The sequence below is a fragment of the Symphodus melops genome (assembly GCF_947650265.1).
Source record: "Symphodus melops genome assembly, chromosome: 10".
Classification (NCBI taxonomy): domain Eukaryota; kingdom Metazoa; phylum Chordata; class Actinopteri; order Labriformes; family Labridae; genus Symphodus; species Symphodus melops.
The window spans coordinates 6,891,422-6,912,942 of NC_136700.1; the positions used below are offsets into that span (position 1 = coordinate 6,891,422).

Sequence of the window (21,521 nt, forward strand, 5' to 3'; positions counted from 1 at the left end):
TACTGTGATTATTCTGTGTTTATGTTTTGGGTATTGGTACTAAACGTGATGACCTTTTTTTGAAATGTAAAACGTGTTCAGCCAAACTCTTAACATGACTTCTCACCGACAAGTAGTCGTAGTCCTTTGCAAAGGATGAAACATACAAAATGTTTTTACCAATAAAAAGAATTACATGGACAAGAAAATGCAGCCCGGAGCTAGGAGCTAACGTTCCTCTTTTAATGAAAGAGATGAAAATGAAGCGGGTGACATCTCCATCAGTCATGATTTAACAAGGCGGATTAACCAGAAGTGACACTGCTGCCCTCTTTTCTGCAACCTACGCTGCATGACGCATCAGCGATGGCAAAAAAAGCACGGGGTCAAGGGGCGTGTGTGTGTGTGTGTGTGTCTGAGTGTAGTGTGTTGGGGTTACAGTGTAGTCAAACAAAGAGGGCCTGTGACACAAATCCAGCCAAACCGTCTCTCTCTCTCTCTCTCTCTCTCGCTCTGTCACTGTTTGATTCTCCCGTGAATGGTTGCATTGAAAGAAGAGGCAGTTGGGACCTTTTTGTATGAGGGAATAAATGAGCTCTCAGGATAAACATGACTGTTGCAGATCATTTCCCCCCCCAGACTCAGTCTCTACAGAATGAAGGACTCACACAGACTTGGGGTCAGAGTTTGTTAATGGCTTCCAAATTGTCCCTACCCTTGGAAATCAAGACATTTATAATTAACAATGGACTGTTAGATGGCTTTTGTTTGATTTTAAGGCTTTGAAAAGTACGTCTGCAGCGGCCTCCGCCCAGCATTTATGAAGCTGTATGGCCTAGATACGCTACGAGATAGAGCATGGCAGGCCTGAGCGATAGCGGTCAGAGATAGAGATGATAGTTTCTCTGATGTCTGTGAAATGATGGATCCCCTTTGGGGATTTCTATACAAACAGTACACAGTGTAACTGGATTTTTTTTTAAGCAAAGTCGGTGTTTAGATCCAGAAAGAGTGTGGGAAAGGCTTGGCATACTGTTGGAATAATACTGTAAGGTCAATTTAATCTCAGAACAATTGAAAAGGGTTTAACCGCTGGTGAATTTGGAGATTATTCCGAGCAGTTCCTCCTCCGTGAAATGAGAATGAGGCTTATTTTCATTGGATTCCTGTTAGAAAAAAAAAAAAAAACCTGACACTGACTGTTGGAGCCTTGAAAAGTCAGGAGGAAAGAGTATACTGCTCTGGAATAATCTCACAGTTTAAGGCTTTAGATTCATCTCACATTATCTCGGGTACAAAGTGCGGCTCAAAGTTCATCTCGATCCCGGCAATGGAAGAGTAAAATGTCCCTCCCTATTTCACACAGGAGGAAAACTTCAGACTCTCAGGCTGCTCTGGAGCATTGTTATCTGCCTGAGTGAGCCTCTTATTTACCTGACCCCAAAAAATAACTATGTTATCCTCTCCACTCATCATGTACTAATGAGTTGATGCTGAATGAGGAAGTAGCAGGAGAAAGACCTGAAGTAAATGTGGGGAAACAGAGAGTGCTGGATTGTGGCTTTGAATCAATTTTTAAATGCACATTGCTCCAGAAAACTAAAAAAAAGCACTTCTCCTGTCTGAAGGATTGAGATATGTATGTGAGCGCGTTTTGACAAAAAAACAACAAAAAATATTAGTTTGTAGATATTCATTCTTCGCTTTTAAAGCTCTTGTAAATATTTTTTGGCGCCCCCTTTGGACAAAAAAAGAAGTACCACCTCTTACCTCTTAGCAGGGCCTATATTTTGTCATGATCATGCATAGGTTGCGTTTCTAAATTTTTTTTTATTTAAACAGTCTATCATAACTCACTGTGAATCTTTCATGTGGAAATTAAAAAAAAAAAAAAAGACTCAGCAGCATGTTTTCAGTGTGTGTGACACCTACCCCACATCAGTGGGTTCAGGCATTAAACATGATAAAATAGCAATAACCAGACTCGTTACTGATGTTTTTGTTTGCTTATAAAGAGCCATCAGTATCATTATATTCAATCCTAGACCTTGTCTTTGCCATGGCTTTAAAAGCAGCTGCCAATAAAAGACAGGTTGAGACTTATTCAGGTCTCTCTAAATACTCTCCTCACAGATCATATGCTTGTTGTTGACAGAGTTACGATTGGCTGTAATTACTCCTCCTGTTTGTACTGGCCATGAATCTTTTGACAGCAACGATACCGATAAAATATAAGGATCAAAATCCTCTGTTTGCTCGGTTATGCCTTCATCTGTTCATCCAAAGAGAAAATGAGACTTCAGCTGTCTGAACCTGTCCTCTCAGTGGGAGGCCTTTTTAACATCGCAGCATGTACCGTCATGTCAGTGTTCAATGACTGTGCTAAAAACTTTTAAGTTCCAATGTTGGAAAATAAGGAAGAAAACTATTTGACCTGAACAACAGAACTCCAAATAAAGTGTTATTATGATGTTCTGGTGGAAATAATGAGCATAAAGAACAGCTGACATGACGGGTAAAGAGTCGTGAAGGGACAGACAGTCGGACTTTTCAAAAGACAGATCGGGGGCGACAGTAGCTCAGTCCGTAGGGACTTGGGTTGGGAACCGGAGGGTCGCCAGTTTAAGAGCAAAATATGGAAGTTGGAGAGGTGCCAGATCACTTCTCGAGCACTGCCGAGGTGCCCTTGAGCAAGACACTGAACCCCCACTAGCTCATGAGGCGCTTCCACTGACATCTCTCCATTAATTAATTCATGCATGCATGTCCCCAGGTTCTGCTTGTGCGTGTGATTCAGGCCTGTGTGTGTGAGAAGCATGTCACTAAAATAACCAGAGTGTGAACCTGATTTCCCCCTCGGGGATGAATAAAGTACATCAAATAAATGTAAAATAAATAAAAGAAGAGACAACGAGGAAGACTTACTTTTCTTCAAAAATTATGTAATTCACTCGGCTGTCCTGTCTTAACCTAACCGCACGTCTCTCTCTCGATGACCCCGTCCTGAAGTGATCCTGACCCAGACCCCTGCAGTCCACCACAGGGACTCTAAGAGAAGGCAGCTCAGAGCTGCTAGAGGAAATTAAAAACACAGCTACCACTCTGTTCCTCCCTTTTCCTCTTGAGTAAAGCCAAATACTGGTACCTCCTGCTAAAGTCTCTGTACTTAAGTTTGAAACCTCTTTGAATATTTACTGCTGCAGCAGACCCAGAGTCTCAAATTATGAGAGAAAAAGCTGTGTGTGCGGCCTCTCAGTGTCTCAGCTGAACAGGACTGCTTAACTCGGTTTTCTTTCAGATTTGAAACCCTTCTCCAAAAAAAAAAAAAAAACTAAAATCAGAAGAACGATAACCTAACAAGCTCGGGCGGAGTAACTCTTTTTTACTGTCGCTCCTCTCTCCAGCTCTGTGGTCAGGTTGGTGAGAGAAGTCTGGGATGAGATTTCAGCAGACTCAACATGGAAAAAAGAGAGAGAGAGAAATGCATGGGGGAACCCCGAAAATATGATCCTGTGTATTTTAACAGTCACTCAGTCGAACTTTGAGCGACTGACTGAAAAGTATCAACTGCTGAGTGTCTGCACAGGTAAAAACACAACAACAGTTCATGCCATACAGAAATCTCTAAACAACAACCAGTTATTTTCTATTGTAACAAAGTTAACTGATAACTTTTATTCTTTTTTTTTAAAGGATAAAGTTAAGTAACGGTGAATTTTGACTGAAAACAAGGTACAGTGAAATCCCCGTCTTTCTGGTTGTTCCACTGTGACTTCACGAGCAGAGTCAGGGGGCTCTACATGCTCAATGACCGCAGGGCTCTGCCTCATGTCACGGTTAGCAATGATTAGTTATGTGCTTGGAATGACTTGGCTCAGTGTCACTTCAGAGTAGCAATTAAAAAAACATAAAGATTAGAAGAAAGTGGCAGAGAGTGGACTGGGAGATTTCTGAATCCAGAAACGTGTGAGAAAGTTATTCATCCTAAACTCATCAACATTTCACACAAGTGATTGAAAAAAAAACAACAATCAAGCTCATTTCGTCTGTGTCTCCGTGTCTGTCACGCTTGTTGAACGGTGTCAAGTAAACACGTTGAAACAGCCCAAACTATAACCCCCAAACAAAGCGGCTGCTTGCTGGAACTCCTCGCAGAACAGGAAATACGACTTCGCTCCAGTAGTGAGGATGACGGTGAGTAAAGCAGGCAATCGAGTTTCACTGTGCAGTGACTCACCGCACACCTCCGCCATCAAGGACCAACTATTTGTTTCTTTGGCAGTCGTACCGAAAGCACGCCGGCCAATAACCTCCTGACTGAATCCAAACAGAAACTGTGGGAGAGATTTGCTTGTCTAAATGTCAGCTGATCTTTTCCCAGGCAGAGAGCTGATAAATCCTCCTGATATATTAAAAAGGAATATTGGAAGTCAAAACGACTGGGGGGGGGGGGGGGGGGGGGGATCTGCGAAAAGAAACTTCTGAAGAAAGATCCTTACAAGACTACGACTTCCTTTACACCCCCGCACTGTAACTCATAGTGAGGAAATGTTCAGCTACTGGGGTGTGTGACTTACTTCAAAGCCTCTGGAAGGTCTGGTTAATGAGAAGAGTCGGCCTCTTTAAGCGCCACATGTGTTGCTGAATCCCACACACACTTTTTAACCCTTTCAGCTCAGAACTATCTGTCTGTCCACCCTCCGTTTGGCTCGGCATCGTCCTCATCTTTGGCTGTTTCTTTTCTCTCAGTTCTTTTCGTGTAATACTGGCAGTTCTTCCCACCTGTGTGTTGCTGCTCCTTTTTTCTCTCTCTCGCTCTTTGCCTGCCAGATGGACGGAGCAGAGGGAGAGAGAGAGAGTGGGTGACAAACAGCAGAGCGTCCAGTTCTGGCTGGGTGGCCTGTGTCCGAGCTGTGTGCTGAAGGTGTCACAACAGCAGCTCAGTGCGCACGTAAAGCCTAAAGAGGCGCGCGCGCGCACACACACACACACACACACACACACACACACACACACACACACTAACAAATGCTGTGCGTTTGAGTGTCTAATGAAGCTACCGCCGCTGCTGCTGCAGCCACCCACCATCCACTTAGTGCTGTGGTTTTGCTCTGGTGCTTTTTATAAACACAGACCTGGAAAACATGGGGAACAGGTGTCACACATGCTCTGTGGCAGCTGCAGGAGGTTGAAACACTGAATAATACTCCGTTAAAAAACCATTCGCCAGAACATTTCAGTTTGCTCTCCCGTCAGTCGCGACACACTCAGTGAGGCAAATATTGACCGAGGGCAGGCTCGAGCCCTGCCTCGGCGCTGCACCGCATCACCTTGGACTTAAGCTCGAAATGCTGCAGTGCATGTTCAGAGGCACGCCACACACGGTGCCTTACTCACCGACCGTCTGAGTTAAGAAAGTCACCGAGAGGAAAAAAAGGCTTATTGTCATCATCACGTATGAGAAGGTCAAGCAGTAGTTCAAACACTGACTAGTTCAAACAAGCCAGGTAATGTGTGATAAGGTGCATTCAGCTCTATTCTTTTTAAAGTGACTCATACAGATTCAGATTTATGCTTTGCCATCTGAAGCCCCTTTTTACACAGCCTGTCCATACCCTGTAACTCTAGATCCTTCTATCATTGTTGTGTATCATAGATACGCAGACAGGGTGCAGAAAAGAAAAATGGCTCTTCTCATAAAGCAGCAGCAAAGAGCCGAGCTGAAGTGTGTGAGCGGGGGAAGCTGGCAGGACAGTAAGGAGCTGCGAGTGTGACGTCAGCGTAATGATTGAACTTCTTGCCTATTACTTTTGTGAAGCTGTAACAAAAAAAAAAAAAAAAAAAAAAAAAGAAGCTATTTACACCAGGACACTGCCACAACGTCATCCATACATCTTTCAGCCTTCACATGCAACCGCATTCAAACCGGAGCAACCTGGCCGGTAAAGCCGACGCCGATTCAAACAACACTGTCGTGGAGTCATTCACAGTCTGTGTTGTAGACGTTCCCTGCAATGCAACGTAGTGTAAGTCTGTTTATATTCAGGGTAAACGGGTTGGCTGACATGAGGTCTTCGGGTAACTGTTGTAATGCTGACACTCTTGTTTAATTGTGGCCTTTATAAGCTCATTCCAAGGTGGAAAGGTTCAGTTTGATTATGATTGACTTTGAGTAAAGCTGCATCAGTCTCACGGTTGTCGATACAATACAAAGTGAAAGCAGCAGACAGTTTAGCTTGGTAAGGACAATTAAAGGCTTTATGTGCAGGACTGCTGCGTGACTTGCTGGAGTCTCGTTTCATAATTACGCTGCCCGTTAAACTCTGGCACAAAGATCCAACACATTGGATTTTGCACAGGACAAACACACATATATAAAGTGCTCATTTGTGCCTTCAGAGATTCGAAGGGGAGTTTGTGGACTCTGTTGCTGCTCCACTTGTTTCCAGGTTTTGTGTCACATCACGACTTCCAGCTGCGTGCTAGCAGCGAGGCTTCAAACACAGACAGGCTACACGTATCGTCTTTAAAAGTGGATCGTTCATTCCCGTCCACGTGATGAGTGTCAGCAAGAAAATCAGTCGTGTCAGAGAAAACATTCCTGATTCATTCAACACTGAGCCACCTGTTAAACCAAGAAGACTGTGAGACCAGGCCTTATAACAAGCCAACATCCTTCAGAGCTGCACACTTTTTTTTTGTATTTTATTTGGGTTTTCGGTTTCAAACTTCCTCCAAGCAAAGTCGACGGCACACGTCATGATTAAAACCACCTCTTCTCCCTGGTCCTTGACACTGTGTAAGATGTTGATTTTATTTATTTTATGTATTTGTATTTTATTTCTTTTACAGCTTACCATGTGTCATGTTTTTTTAATGCCTTTTAACTTATTTAATTTATTGTACAGCCCTTTGGTCAGCTGTGGTTGTTTTAAAGTGCTTGATCAAATAAAGTTGGATTGGAACAAGAATCCAAGATGTGCCAGAAAGTAAAGCGCAGCGTGCTCATATAGTCCCCATGATCTAATGTTTAAACTTCATAACATCACACACTCTGGTCCTAACAAACAGAAGCAAAGTGTAAGGATGCACTAAAGCACAGAGCAGCAGCTCTCACTGCAGCAGAGATAAGGGAGTCTTGGGAAGACAAAGAACTTTTCTATGAGATGGTAATGAGTCTTCATGCCTGCCTGAGCTCATCAGTGCATTTATGCACTGTTGGACTACATGCCACTGTGCTGCAGGCTGGGGTTTTTTTTAAAGTGGAGGTCCGACGTGGATAAGCAGCTTAGACTCTGCCAAAAGTTGCATAGAAAAACATCACAACATCCATCATTGTGTCTCACCACTGAGCTTCTTTTCCTTTCCTGAGCATGTTTTTGATATTCTGTCTAAAAAGCCCAATTTGTTCACCATCGCCACCCTACACACACACACACACACACACACACACACACACACACACACACACACACACACACACACACACACACACACACACACACACACACACACACACACACACACACACACACACACACACACACACACACACACACACACACACACACACACACACACACACACACACACACACACACACACACACACACACACTCCTCAGACAGCTCTCCCTTTCAGTGCTAAAATCATCCTTTGTTAATTATAAATCTCACCATGTCCTCCTCCTCACACGGGTAGAGAAGACGATACGAGGAGGAAGAACCAACAGGAGGTAGAGAGAAGGGAGACAGTGATTTAAAGGAGGAGTTCAGATGACAGTCACACGAACAGAACCTGACAGGAGAGTTTGTTTTGGGGAAAGAGGGATAAAATAAGAACCGGGAACTTACTGAAGAAGCGTGGCTGACCCCAATTCAGCCATGACTGTTCTGCTAGAAGGGGGGGGGGGGGGGGTTGGAGTCTAGACGAAAACCTACAGTGACAGGGCTGCTCCAACAATGCACTACTCCACCACTGAATCAGCCCTTACTTATTCCTCCTGCTTCTCCTCACTTTGCACGTCCACTCACACAAAAAGAGGAAGCTTGTTCCACTGTTGTGGAGAAAACTGCTGTTGTTGTTGTTGTTTACAAACAAACAAACAAGAAAGATACAACACTAAAAGCTTTGCGCACTTTTAGGCTTCATTAATGGTGGTCTACGTTTCTCCGTGCGACCCACCCATGCATGTGAACAAAGGGGAGCGAAAGGCTGCACATAAAGAATGCGAGGAACGTGGCGTTATGAGCCTGTTTTAATAAGAGAGGGAGCCCAAGCATAGTTTTGGGGAAGCAGGCATGTGATGCTGGAAGTAGGCAGGGAGAGGATGGACTCCAAACTGGACTGTGGTCAGACCCCTGGGGGCAGAGGCCAGCCCAGCACAAACCCGTCTAGAGTGGGGGTAAATAAACATGCCAGGCTGGCTGGCTGTGAAGGGGGGGGGGGGGGGGCTTTGCTTCAGACCAAAGCAAGGCTTTTTCACTGGTGTGTTTATGGCCAGGAAATTGCCTGACAACACTCACAACATAGTGCTAAAATGGACAGCTTTGCACACATATGCATCCACTTGTGAAACAAAGACAAAACATGTGCTGGTGCAGTTCATTAAAAAAAATCGTGGCAGATAATATTTCAAAGCAGCAAGACAAACTACGACCGCGAGAAACAAACTATCAGCTCACACCGGGAGGGCGGATTAAAAGCACTTAGCTCACCATTTTGGCAGGAGACCCTGAGATGGTAGGCTAAGTGGGTTAAAGCTCACCCCAAGTCTCATAATCGCTCTGGACTCCCCCTCCTCCACCTCGCTCTGTCTGCCAACTCCAGCCGAGGGGAAACATTTCAAGTCCCACAGAATACGTGAAGATCTGAGGTAGAGGGAGTCGGCGTACAGTGGTAAAGACTCGCACCCCGATGTTGACTTCAGCGGAACAGGAATACAAGGAGGACGATGGCTGAGCCTCCCTTACCCTGGGGGGGGTCTTTGTTTTACGAGGGTCTGCTGCTCTTCCTTTCACACCGACCGTGATGTGTGATCCAGCTACTCCTGAACGCTTCATTTTCATGAGAGAGGGAAATTTACATCTGTGTTGTTTCGATTGATTTGTTTGAACCCAGTGTGTAACATTACAAAAAAATGGTATCCCTTACGCCCACTTTCTCTCACACACACACACACACACACACACGCCTCACAGAGTGTCATTAGCCTGTCGTAACATGAGGCTCTGGTGAAACAGTAGTGCTGAATCTTGGCGGGCCTGGCTCCTTTCAAACACAGTCCCAGGCCCCAGAGAGACCAGGCACTGTTTGCCTTCGGGACTCTGACGAGTGAGAGCAAACACAGTACAGTAGGTCTATTGAGACCAATCTGAAACGCAGCGCTGCAGAGAGTACTGTACAAACTGACGCGGTGAGAAAGGAGGGAAAGACAAAGAATGAAGGCCAAGAGTCAGAGAATTAAAACAAAGCAAAGAACAACCAGCGGTAAATCTCAAAGGTAACTATGTACTGGAGATTTTCAGCTTCCCTTGAAGAGATTTACGGGCATATCAAGACTTGTTTAAAGGTTTGAGACCCCTCTCAGCCAACCTTCACTGACAGCACTGTTCGTTAGCATAGCTGCAGAAGAATCTAATGTCAACAACCTCATGAAATAAACATTAATGACCTTCTCTGAAAAACTAATCCTTCGAAATCAAAAAAAGACAACAGGTGGGCACCGTTCATTAAAAATCTACCTCTGTTACCTGCTGATCTGTTAACTAAGTTGGTAACTTCATCAGTTCATTTCTGTGTAAATGTGGGGACGTTAACATTCAGCGTTTATAACAATAAACAACAAAAACCTCAGCTTCCCTTCACTTTTCTCCCACTGAATATGCCGGATTCAGGTGGATAGTTCAGTGTTGTTGTCGCTGTCATAGGATGTTTGTTCTTATTTGACTGTTTTATTTCTGTTTCTTTTGGTTCTTCCTTAAAACAGAAATCAGGTGTGTGTGTGTGTGTGGGGGGGGGGGGGGGGGGGGGGTCTGCTTTTCAAAATAAAAGCTTCAGACGCCAACACAGGTGAACACAGTCTATTCAGGAGATATTATAAAGAGGGGTTTGTCTCCACTGAAAGAGGACGAAATGGAAAAGGTGTGGCTTCTTTCAACCTCCTTTTATGTGTGTGCATGTGCGAGTGTGTGTGTGTGTGCGTGTGTATGTCTCTCTCTAAGCTGTCTGGAAAGTGCAATGGAGAGACAGGATCTCCTTCCAACGTCAGCCTCGACTTATTATGAAACCTGGTTCTCTTCTAACCAGTTTGTGGTTATGGAGCTGAAGTGTTGGTGATCATTCGTGTCGGCTTGTTGGTTTAGGCCTCAGTATCAATCACAGTGAGAGATGAGGGGGGAGTTTTACGCCCTGATAGAGATCTCAGCCCCTCAGAAACATCCCAGTTATGTGGACTGACAGCAGCATCTCTGAGGTGGAATTTGCTCCGTAATAACAGTGGAGTGGAAGGCGCGTCTGCTCCACGCAGCCTTAAAATCAAACTGTAGCAGAGGGACTGCAGCAACGCGACATCATCTCCACTTTGTTCCTCAAACTTGGGGCAAGGTTTTGCTCGAAGGCCTGCACAGCCGTCACTCCTGCGATCCAGAGTCGTCACTGTCTGGGCCCAAACGAGTACGGAGCGGCGTCACGACGAACTCAATCCGTCCAGAGGTCGCCTCTTTCTTTCTGTGTTTGGTTAAGAGCGTGGCGTGAGTCCAGGGTGTGGTCCTACAGCCGTGCATGCATGTGCACCCACACTGAGCTGCACATGTGCTCACAAAAGCAAACACTGGCCTTGTTGTTTTTCAGGCACAGACAACTGTGGTGTTGAGTGCAAACATTTGACTAATGGCAAAAAGTTTGGAAGAAAAAAAAAAAAAAAAGTATAGAAATGGAAGGAGGGTAGGAGAGAGGACAAAGGACAGCAATGTGCACCTTTTTTTTTTTTTTTTATTTATTTATTTTTTTTTAAAGGAGGAAAACATGTCCTCTCTTAACTCCAAAGAGCTCCTCTCTATTTATTAGATTCTGTATACGTATGTGGATCTGTCGCAGAATCACAGGAAAATCAGTTTGTAGTCAGAGTAATATTGTCCAATAAGCATGTCAGCAGATAAAGGCAGTCAGACTGTAAAGACACACAGAGAAAAAGGAAGTCATGTCATCACAACATATACGACACCATACGCCAAATATGTCCCACAAAAACAGCTTTATGACGAGACCTCGATTCTTATTGTTACATCGCAGGTGAATGATTTCATTAAACATCAAGCTCTCGTGTAGACCACTGGTAACTGTGTAACCGCCAGCGACCACGCATGCTTTGCCTTACAGCAGGATGGTATCCATCTTCTCATGTAAGTCTCAGGAAGACGGCAAAAAAGTGTACTTCTCTCAAAAGTCGACCTTCCACTTTATAAATTGTGAAGGGGAGGGAGGGATATAAATCGCAGCCTAGAGGCTCCCAACCAAGCTGTCAACATTTCTGTGAACTTTAAGAAGTGGGAACCACTGGAAAAACACAGCCTCTGTGTGTGTGTGTGTGTGTGTGTGTGTGTGTGTGTGTGTGTGTGTGTGTGTGTGTGTGTGTGTGTGTGTGTGTGTGTGTGTGTGTGGTAGCTACATGGTTAAATGTGCTTAATGGACTCAGCCATGTGTATGCTGAGGTGTTTGGGCTGAGAGCAGTGACAAGAGTTCACAAGGAGAGAGAGGTTGCTTAAGTGCATGTCAGAGGTGAAGGAGGGAGGGAGAGAGCGAGAGAGAGAGAGAGAGAGAGATGTTGCGAGTGTTTGAGCACCTTTAGGCTACAAAGTGGGTCACCCGGGGTTCAGAGACAGCAGTGACCTTCAGCAGACACACACATGCTGAACCGAGCTGTCACATGGAAGCAAAAAAAACAAAATAAACTGCTCATTCACTCCTCATTCAAGCTTGTTTTCCCCCTGCATCTCTTCATCCAACTCATCACCACCACAGGCGATTGACTCTGCATATTAAACCTCCCCGGAGACAACCACACAATCCTGTTTTCTGAAAAGATTCATACACAGTATGCCTCCACTCCCTCTCTCTAGAGTAAATGCTCCCTTCTACTATGTTTTGTTTTCCTTTTGTTGTTTGATCATCATCAGCAGGTACAGCGTTACCTGACACACTGAACCAGACAGTTATCTATCTCGGCCGTAGACGTAGCGGGGGGAAAAGACGGAGAGAAACGGGAGGCCAAGTCAAGGAGGTGAAAGAGGAGAAGGTTGCACATGGGCTGGCTTTCTTCTCCCAACAGGCCTCCCTTTTAGCCTCCCATCCCTCCCTCCTCCTCCTCCTCCTCCTCCTCCCCCCGTCGAGCCGTTTCTCTCCCCTCTGAGTTATCAGCTCATCCGTCTCCTCCTCTCCCACGATGATAACAGGCTCTACTGTTGTGTGCAGAAACACCCAGACTTCTGTCACTTCCTTCTCCCCTCCACTGAGCTACTCCTGTGGGACAGTTAACAAGGCTGTCACTGCTGAACACACACACACACACACACACACACACAGACAGACGCTGCAGGAAGGACAGAAGTGTGCATCATGGTCCAAGGCTACAACAAGTAATGACATTAATGAGTGACGTTTCTGACTGAATGAAAAGCTTCACAGCAGTGTAGCGCGTGAGCGGAGAGAAACCCGACGAGCAGCCTTGTGTGCAAAACTGAAGAGTCCAAACAGCCAATGAGACACTTATTATGAAGTGTTTCAAAGGATGTCATCAGCAGACTTAATTACAATACTACAAATTTAATCAAGCACTTAAATAAACAGCACTGGAAGGCATGCGAGTTCTCACATGATGGAGCCCAGGGAGCATCTTTGCTGAGACTCAGCAGAAGCAGCGTGTTGTGCTGGATGAGCAGAAACTTTATTTGGAAGCAAACGGAGCAGCGGGAGTGACCCGAAGTTACCCTCTCAACACTTTACAGAGATGTGCAAAGCAGGTTTAGGGGTTTGTAAGTGTTTATAAGGAGGGGGGGGGGACACACAGTTACATCCATAACAGTTCAGTTCTCAGAACAGAGTAGTGCGATCGAGACGCGGGCCGGATGTGAGACTTATTTCATTGTTATTAAAGGAATCAATTCTAAGCCTGTTTGAAACAACACATCGCCTTCTCTTCAGTTGTATTCTTCAAACGCCCCAAAATACAGCCGATGCTCTTTAGACAACTAAACACTTACACAGCCGTCGCTAGACACACACACACACACACAGAAACTCAAAATGATTATTTGAACAGACCCCAAAGATAACAGCTGTATGCTGTATGTCTCAATCCCAAATCCCTAATGCCCCGCTCATAAAGAGACTTCATGTATCATGTTCCCTGCTTCAGTTCGTCCCGGTATAAACACATTAGCATTCCACGCAATTTGTAAAAAGTGGACCAAATTAGCATGTGTGAAAATAGCCTTTAAAGTAGCCTCCATCCCAGTATTAAATCTATTCTGAAAACTAGGAGGGAACACAATTCATGGTTTTGATTTTGATACAAAACTGGGCCAAGAGGCATTCACGGAGCGGCCACATGCTATATTCAATTAGCATGAAAACAATGGCTCCACAGTCAGCAGACATGGCCAGAGAGCGGAGCTGTGAGGAGGAAATGGGCGGCAGAAAGCCTATGTGAATATCTGCATGATGTATGCATGCTTCCCTCCACACATACCACAGAAAAGCTGACTTTTGATGTGTTTTTCATTATTAAACAATGAGATGGAGGGAGAGAGGGAGAGAGAGAAAGAGAGAGAGAGAAAAAGGAATAACCAAAATGTCTCCAAAAGTTCTTAAATTCACACACATAGGCGGTCATGTGTGTTTTCAAAAGACGAGCAGGTCACTCAAAGAAAAACATCCTGAGTGACGGAGGAAAGGGAAAACATGCAAATCTATCTGCATGTTTCCTGATGGTGTTTGGAGTTACGCCCTTATCTCCAACGGCTTTTTTTTTTTTTTTTTTTTACATTTTCCAACAGCAGTTAGAGGCAGCTGTTCTTCTCCAGTCACAGGGATGAGCAAATACTAAAGTATCCCAACGACGCTCGGGCAAAGACAAGTCCAGGATGTATCAGCTGCATCTAAAATGGTGTTGACATTCTTGGGAGATTTTGAAAGAATGGTTTTACTCATGAGCTGATGACTGGTCGTCCCTCTGCGTGACTGATCTCTGTAGTATGAGCCCACTTCTCCCTTCTCTGATTCATAGCAACATTCATCCTCACCACACACACTCGCATCCTCCTCAAGTGCGTACTCACTTCCTATGCGACTGCTTGACCTCCAACAAGCAGCACAGAGGTCTGAGAGCGCCTCCAAATACAACACAGATGGAGTTTCACACGAGGTGTCTGTGGAGGCAACGAAGATGCTCAAACGGCTCCAGAAAGACACAACAGTGCGGTCATGCACACACACGAACTAGACAATGAGGAACTGACTCATTCTTTAAACGTGGTGGGCTGAATCTTTACAGACTCTTTGTTGATCTGGTGATTCAGGCCATTGACCAAAATGAACAGGTTTCAAACTTCCTCATTCCTGGTGAATGATTTCAAACATCCGGTCATTTCATTCTCTCACACACACAGACACACACACATAATCTAATAAGATGTGAAAGTAGAGGAATTCAAAGCGCTCTGAAGTGTCTCTTCTTACTCCGTTTTCACGTCTTTCCTTACAGTATGTTCAAATGTACGAGATCAAGTTTCCAAACTATTACTTCAATACTTGTCTGTCAGTGGACGAAAGGAGCATTTAGCTGACTGAAATGAATACTGCGCCTTAATATGAGCTACACAAGCAAAGCAGACTGATTGTTTTTACACTGTTATTTCATCCTACTGTCAGCCCTGCTGCAGGGCAGCTGTCAAACGAGGCCACTGACACAATACTTCCCTTCAGATTCCCTTTTCAATGTGTCCATGCCAAAGATTTAAGATGCACATTAGACATTTCAGATCAAGCAGGACGAGACTTTGTTTCATCAGAAAACACAAATTCACACACAGAGGTCGCCAACATGAACACAAACCAAACGTCCCTCACAGGATCTTTGAAATCGAGTAAGAATTTCAGACAAGCTGAGAGAAGATGACTAATATTTGACAGTGGGGTAACTTGCTTTTTCATGCTTAATAAGATTTCAATGTAATCAAAGAATCAATGCATTGATTTAATGTGATTAGAAAGATGTGTGTAAGATTCAAGTGGAGGGAATATAAGATTCATTTCTCTTCCAATAGTGTATTTTAACTTGAAAAAACGGTTGCTTGCGATTGGAAACACACTCATGTGCCAAATGTATCCAAATGTTGTGTTAGATTGATTAATACACTTCATTTTATTTTTTTGTAAAATATTGACAGTGAGTAAAACAAAATGCACGATGAGACATGTCAAAGTCTGTGGCGACTTCTTGAATGATTTGCAGCATCTAATAAGAAGTCTGAAACCACTTTAATTTAATCTTGTCCCTTGAAATATGATGTCTTACCTCAGCTAAGCTAAGCTAACAGCAACATAGTTTCTGACTTGTGGTGGTCAAGCTCAAACGGTTGATTACTTCTCTGAATCCATAAAAAAACAGAAAAAAAAAACAGATGGATACAGGATCAGCTGTTTCTCTATCTGTTCATGCCGGATTTCCTCTTTCCAGAGCATTTCTGCTATGTTGGTGTATAACAGAGCTCTTTGTTCACACACACACACACACACACACACACACACACCACCTGTCCACTCTGTGTGTGTGAAGCTTAAGTCAAGGACAGATTTGAAGCAGGTGTGGCAACACACTCTTTGATTTAAAACAGCAGACAAACTCAACTCCCATGACCTAGGAAACAAGCTGTAGGAAGTATGACATGACAGGAAATGAAGACATTAGAGAGTGAATGCTGGCTGCTGCCCTTCTCAGCTGCAAGACAATTCATATTAATGAATGTGTATCTGAATGCTTTGGAAGTCTCTGGAACAAAAGACAGTTCCCCGGAGATGGGATGCTGTCTTGTTCTAGCAGCAACAGTCCTTTACAGCAGAGCACTGGAACACCATTTAACACCATCAGTCCCCCTTTGAAAGAGCTGTAAAGCGAGAGAAACATTATATGGGGGGGGGGGGGGGGGGGGAGGAGATAAGAGCTCTTAATGTTATGGAAATGAGCACATTCAGTGCTGCTCAGGGACTGAGTGGGCCTGCAGCCACTTTTTGCAGCGATTTTCTATTCTTCATGGCCTTGATTTCAGTGTGAGGATTGCAAATAACCCAAACAGTCAGGACGGGCTTTCTTACAGTATTCTCTGTGAACACTCTCATTTCGATAACCACTCATCCAAGTATTCAAGCTAAGTACAGACATTTTGTTAAGTGGAAATCCATTTGGAAGTCTGGAGAGTGACCTCTGCTTTAACCTGCTAAATGGACAGCCATTGTAGGCCTGCATAAATCACTCTTTATGTACAGCACTTTATCAGGATGTCTAAAGGTTTTGTAGTAAATGTATACATCTGCTATGACCCCGTCTTAAGCCTAGTGTTAAATCCAGACCCGTTTAAGTGTGTCGTGGTTGTACGACACGGCTTCCCCTCCGACTCTCTGCCTCTGCTACCAGCGCTGACCAGAGAGAGAACGCAGGGTGACCTGTGGCGAGAAAAGGCCCCCACCAACATCTGTGTTTATCCTCGAGCTCAAACCAACAGAGCTATATTTACCCAGGTCAAACATAGCCCGCATCACAGAGAGGAATCAGGAGCGTAAAGACGCAGCGCTGGACATTTTACATAGAAAGCAGCTAAAAGGGAGTAGATCCAAACCTCTGTAGAAGATAGACAACTGCACGCTGGCAGCATCAACAGTTTGTGATTCATCCTCTTCCCTGAGATGAGATGATAGAGGTTGGTAAACAACACCCTGAGGGAATTTGACCTCAGTGGGAGTGAGAAGATAAAGAAGAGGCAGCCTCGATAGATCAACTGCCTACCTAGCGAGTGTTTTATAGCTGCATAGTAGGCCGTAAAGCAGAGAGTCATTTCAGCAGACATGGAGTGCGCTCCTCCTTCTGTAAATCTCTGACCTCTTGACACTGCCATGCGGGCTGACTTATGGATATGACCCTCACGGGAGGCGAATAGATCAAAGAGAGCAGGTTCAGGAGGAGGGGGCGGCGTTTGATGCTATTTCATCTTGAAATGGACACCTGCACTCTGACAAATACATGTGCATGATGCAGGTCCCTCGTTTGACCCAGTCAGAGATTCAGGCATTGAATCAAAGTTTAAAAAAAAAAAAAAACACCCTCAATGTACATTCACCTCTATTTACAACAACCCCACCACAGTTCCTCGTTGTAAACAGTACATCAGTACATCCGAATACAAAAATGCGTCACCTCATGCTCCTGTTTTCAGTTATGCAGATATATCTTTGTCAGTTCAGACCTCTCCTCTGATGCTGCGCTGCTTGTACACAGAACCACATGGATCTGCACACTGTTACATAATTCTCAAATAAAATGTTTCAGTTTCTCTCGGCATCCATTGCTGGCTCTCGCCCCCACACACAGTCCTGTTTTCCAGGCTTCTCTCTCTCTCTCGTTCGCTCTTTTTCAGTGGGAAAAAACGTTGAACTGTAAACAAAATATAATGTCAAAATCTTCCGGAGTGTTTGCAGAAATTGGACTGTATTTCAGATCTGCTTCATTTATTTACATTTAGAATACAAATCAAAGATATTCAACTTATTGAACATTTTGCTTGTGTTTTAAAGGTACCGTAGGTCTACTTGATACTCTAAAAACTGTAAATGCATTTCAATTAATAAGATGATAGAATCCACTTGATCTCTCTTGATTTGCTTTGTAGGATGATAAAGAAGGTTGGGTCAAAGGTGGTGGAGGGCAATTTTAATTTGTTTCTAAACTGTTCTAAATTTAGAAACTTTCCATTTTATTAAAAAAAACGTGACAAATATTACAAATATATTACAATAGCTTTGAGGACACAGTAAATCATTTCCCCACAGTCCATAACTGTTCTGCATTTAAGAGTAGCTAGGAGGAGACTGCGGTGCCTGGTGTGGTGACGCGTGGTGACCCTCCCAGATTAACCGCTGACACGGGTTGAACCTGCGTCACATCACGGTGTTGATTTAAAGGGAGAATAACCGACAGAATGAGGCAGCACTAAACAAGGACGGAGAGAAGAGCTCAATGAGAAATCAATGTCAGCGGCACGAAGCGGACAGACCAAAGCACAATGGCTGGAATCTGTCATTTCAAGTTTAAGACCATGCTGCATGTTCAAAACACGCAAACACAGATGTGCACCCTGACGTTAAACGAGATGACACGAGGTAGGGGACATCTTCTCCTCGTCGGTGTCGCGTCATGATAAACCTGATGGCTGTGTTGTTTGAGATGTCGTCATGTTTTCTTTTGTACGCTGAGAGCACAGAATAGTTAATTCAAACAACCTTAAAATAGAAAACCTGTCAAAAAGGTGTTTTTCCTTTCTAAACTTACAAACAGCTCAGCAGCTGCCAAGGTGATGCAGTCGGGGGAAGACGATAACTTTCCTTTTCCTTAAACATTACAGAAGCACTTAGAATGTTCTTTTCATCCAACAGATGAGCGCATGCCTGTGTGTTTCAAAAAAAGGTCTTTGCTCAGCATGATGGAGCATCAGAAAAAAAAAAGAAGAAAGTAAATCACACAACAGATGAGTCACTTCCGTCGAGATAAAACACGGTGATTCAACGTGATGTTTACAGGCTGAATAACTCAGGTGGCCCATGTTCGGCTCTGTCTTTGAAGACAGGATCCTTTGTTCCCGCAGATGTCTCAAAAAAAGAGTAGCACACAATCTTAGATGGTCCTCAGATCAGAGACATAAGTCATCGTTATCAGTTACCCCGGGGGTCCAACAACAGGGTGGAGGCTGTAGGTGCCTTTCAACTGTAGTGCAGGACCAAGCATATAAAAAGAGTCTGATAAAAATATGATACAATAACAAAACAAATCAAAGTTGTTAGACAGATGTTTTGGAGCAGGCAAAGGTTTCCACAAGTGTGTGGTTCTGTCAGCCGCACAAGATCTGGAAAGAATCTAAGGTATGAAACATTTAGAGGTTAAGAAAAAGGGTCGTTCTGATGTGAAAAAGAAAAAAGGTCCAGTTAAACGAGAGAAACTGGATCTTGAAATGTACTCCAAAACTGAAAGCTCAGGATTGATAGATCTGTTCGGTTTTTAAATGTATTTCATTGGCTTTCTCGAGGGAATCTGCCTCAGGCGTTGAACCTGGAGAATAAAATGCCATTTGGCTGGTAAATTGACCTTTCTGCTACATAGCAAAACAAAACAACTGAAAAAAATAAAACGGACAAGACTGCTTTTCTTGTTGTTGCTTGCAACTTATGGAACAAGACATTCAAATAAAAAATAAGGGATGGCAAACGTACATTAGTCAATTTAATTCCGATAGCTCCAACTTAGTTGACTCATTGACTAACATGTGCTATCATAAAACTAGCAGCCTCACATATCAGGCCTCTGTGAAGCCCATGTAAATGCAGATGTGCAGTAAAACTATAAAATCGTCATTTTATTTCTAGATGGTGCAACAAAACAAGATCCACTGTCCTCTCTTTAAAGTCTCAAGCTCCAGTTGTTTTCAATATGTCCAACATAAACAGCTGGCAGGGACAGGCTGCTGCCGTCACTCATGTAACAAGTCATGCTGAAATACAAGTGTACTGCAGTCTTTTGCTGTCAACCGTTTATTAAAAAAAAACGTTTTGCTTTGACAGACAGGTAGAGAGTTATGAGAGAGGACAGAAGAGGAGCATTTAATGTGGCTTCATGTGGGAAGCGGGATTAATTTGAAGCTTTATCAAATATCTCGAGATGTGGGAACTTTAAACAGGGTGGGTGTGTGATTTCTTCCTGTCTGTTGCACAGCATTTTATCAAAGAAACTACTTGTACAATATGGAGAACCATACCTGAATCACTCAGCACTAACCTCACAGTTCAAAACTGTGTTGGCTGATTATTTTTTTTAAAAAAAAGGTATGATTAAACACAGGGTTTCCTCTGTGGATTGCAAAGGTTAGCCATTGCCAGGTGCAACACTTGTGCTGCTACAGGCTGTTAAGCAAAAGGATAACCAGTGGTAGACATTAACACATCAGTCCTAGGTGTTCCCTGTAATAATTATTCCATTAGTTCCAGATGGGAGGAAACGAGTGTAAATGGTGCCCAGAATATGTGCAGCGCTGCCATGCTCTGCAGCTCATGCACGGTAGATCCATCATCCTGATCCTCGACGTGTCATTTCCTGAGGGCTGGGGGGGGGGGGGGGGGGGGATACAGCAGCAACACGGGGGATCTCTATGAAAGGAAGACGACACACCGAGGCATCATCACCTCCCCATTCAGTATACACACACTCGACTGCACACACACGCTCGCAAACGAATATGCCTACAAACGTTACGCACTTGCAAATCCACTTGTGCAAAACGTCTTATGACAGCTGTGCAGAGTCTGCACGTCCAACCACCTCACCATGCACGATCACATGTCATGATCAGAACATATTTAAAACATGTTGCATGAACTATCACAGCAAATCTGTTTCATTGACAACTGTTATAACACTGTTTTAAAAAAGAGAAACTGTGCCTGTTTGTAAAAAAAAAAAAAAAAAAAATCCCCATGCATCTCATTCTTAAAGAAATCCTTTGCCAAGGCAACTTCCGATTTGCAGCACAACTACTCGAAATTCAAAGCTCGTACGGGCTAACTAAATGGCTAGCACTGTTCCCAAACAAAGCTCCCATTGTCTGGAACTTGTAGTCTTACGGGTTTCTCTTGGCTCTCACAACTGCGATTAACTCAGGTACGAAAAACTACAAATCCGAAGTCTTCCAAGCAGTGTGAGCATGCGCAATGAAACATTAATGATCAGGAAGGTTGTGGAATAATTGCAAGTTAATGCATTTATGAGAGTAGTGGCGTGTTATAAACCCTGTTGAATGACCGGAGGTCTGAGTGAAGCTCTGAGACGGTGTGCACGGTTTCAGTGAGTACTCAGAATGAACGCTGAGCCGCAGTAAAGCGCCTGCTCTCTGCATTGCCTGAAGTTGGTCGGCTCGGCAGGCTCTCTCTCTCTCGGTGTTTGCATTTCTTTCCAGTTCACTCGTCACTTTTCAGCGCTTTTGAATCCCTCACACTCTTGCTACTGAAATTGTTTACGGACAAAAACGGAAAAGCATACCTTTCTCGGCGTTCCCCTTGTGTTTCCAGTCTGCTCTTATTCCCTTAAAAACGTCTTTCCAGTCATTTTAGAAACACTCGGTCGAGTGCCTGTTCACTCAGCGAGACGCTGTTAAGAATGCTCACCGAAACCACGGCGAGAGCTGCGCCCGCACAATCACTGCGCATGCGCAGCTCCAGTTGGTGCAACC

General features: G+C 44.1%; 1 protein-coding gene across 3 annotated transcripts in view; it reads right to left on the minus strand.

Moving 5' to 3' along the window:
* Nucleotides 1-21,521, minus strand: part of sipa1l3 (signal-induced proliferation-associated 1 like 3) — a 62,262-nt gene extending 40,741 nt beyond the window's left edge. For all 3 annotated transcript variants that reach the window (XM_079353579.1, XM_079353580.1, XM_079353578.1), the window contains exon 1: nt 21,332-21,521. The gene's annotated coding sequence lies outside the window, so the exon portion shown is untranslated. The remainder of the gene's footprint in view (nt 1-21,331) is intronic.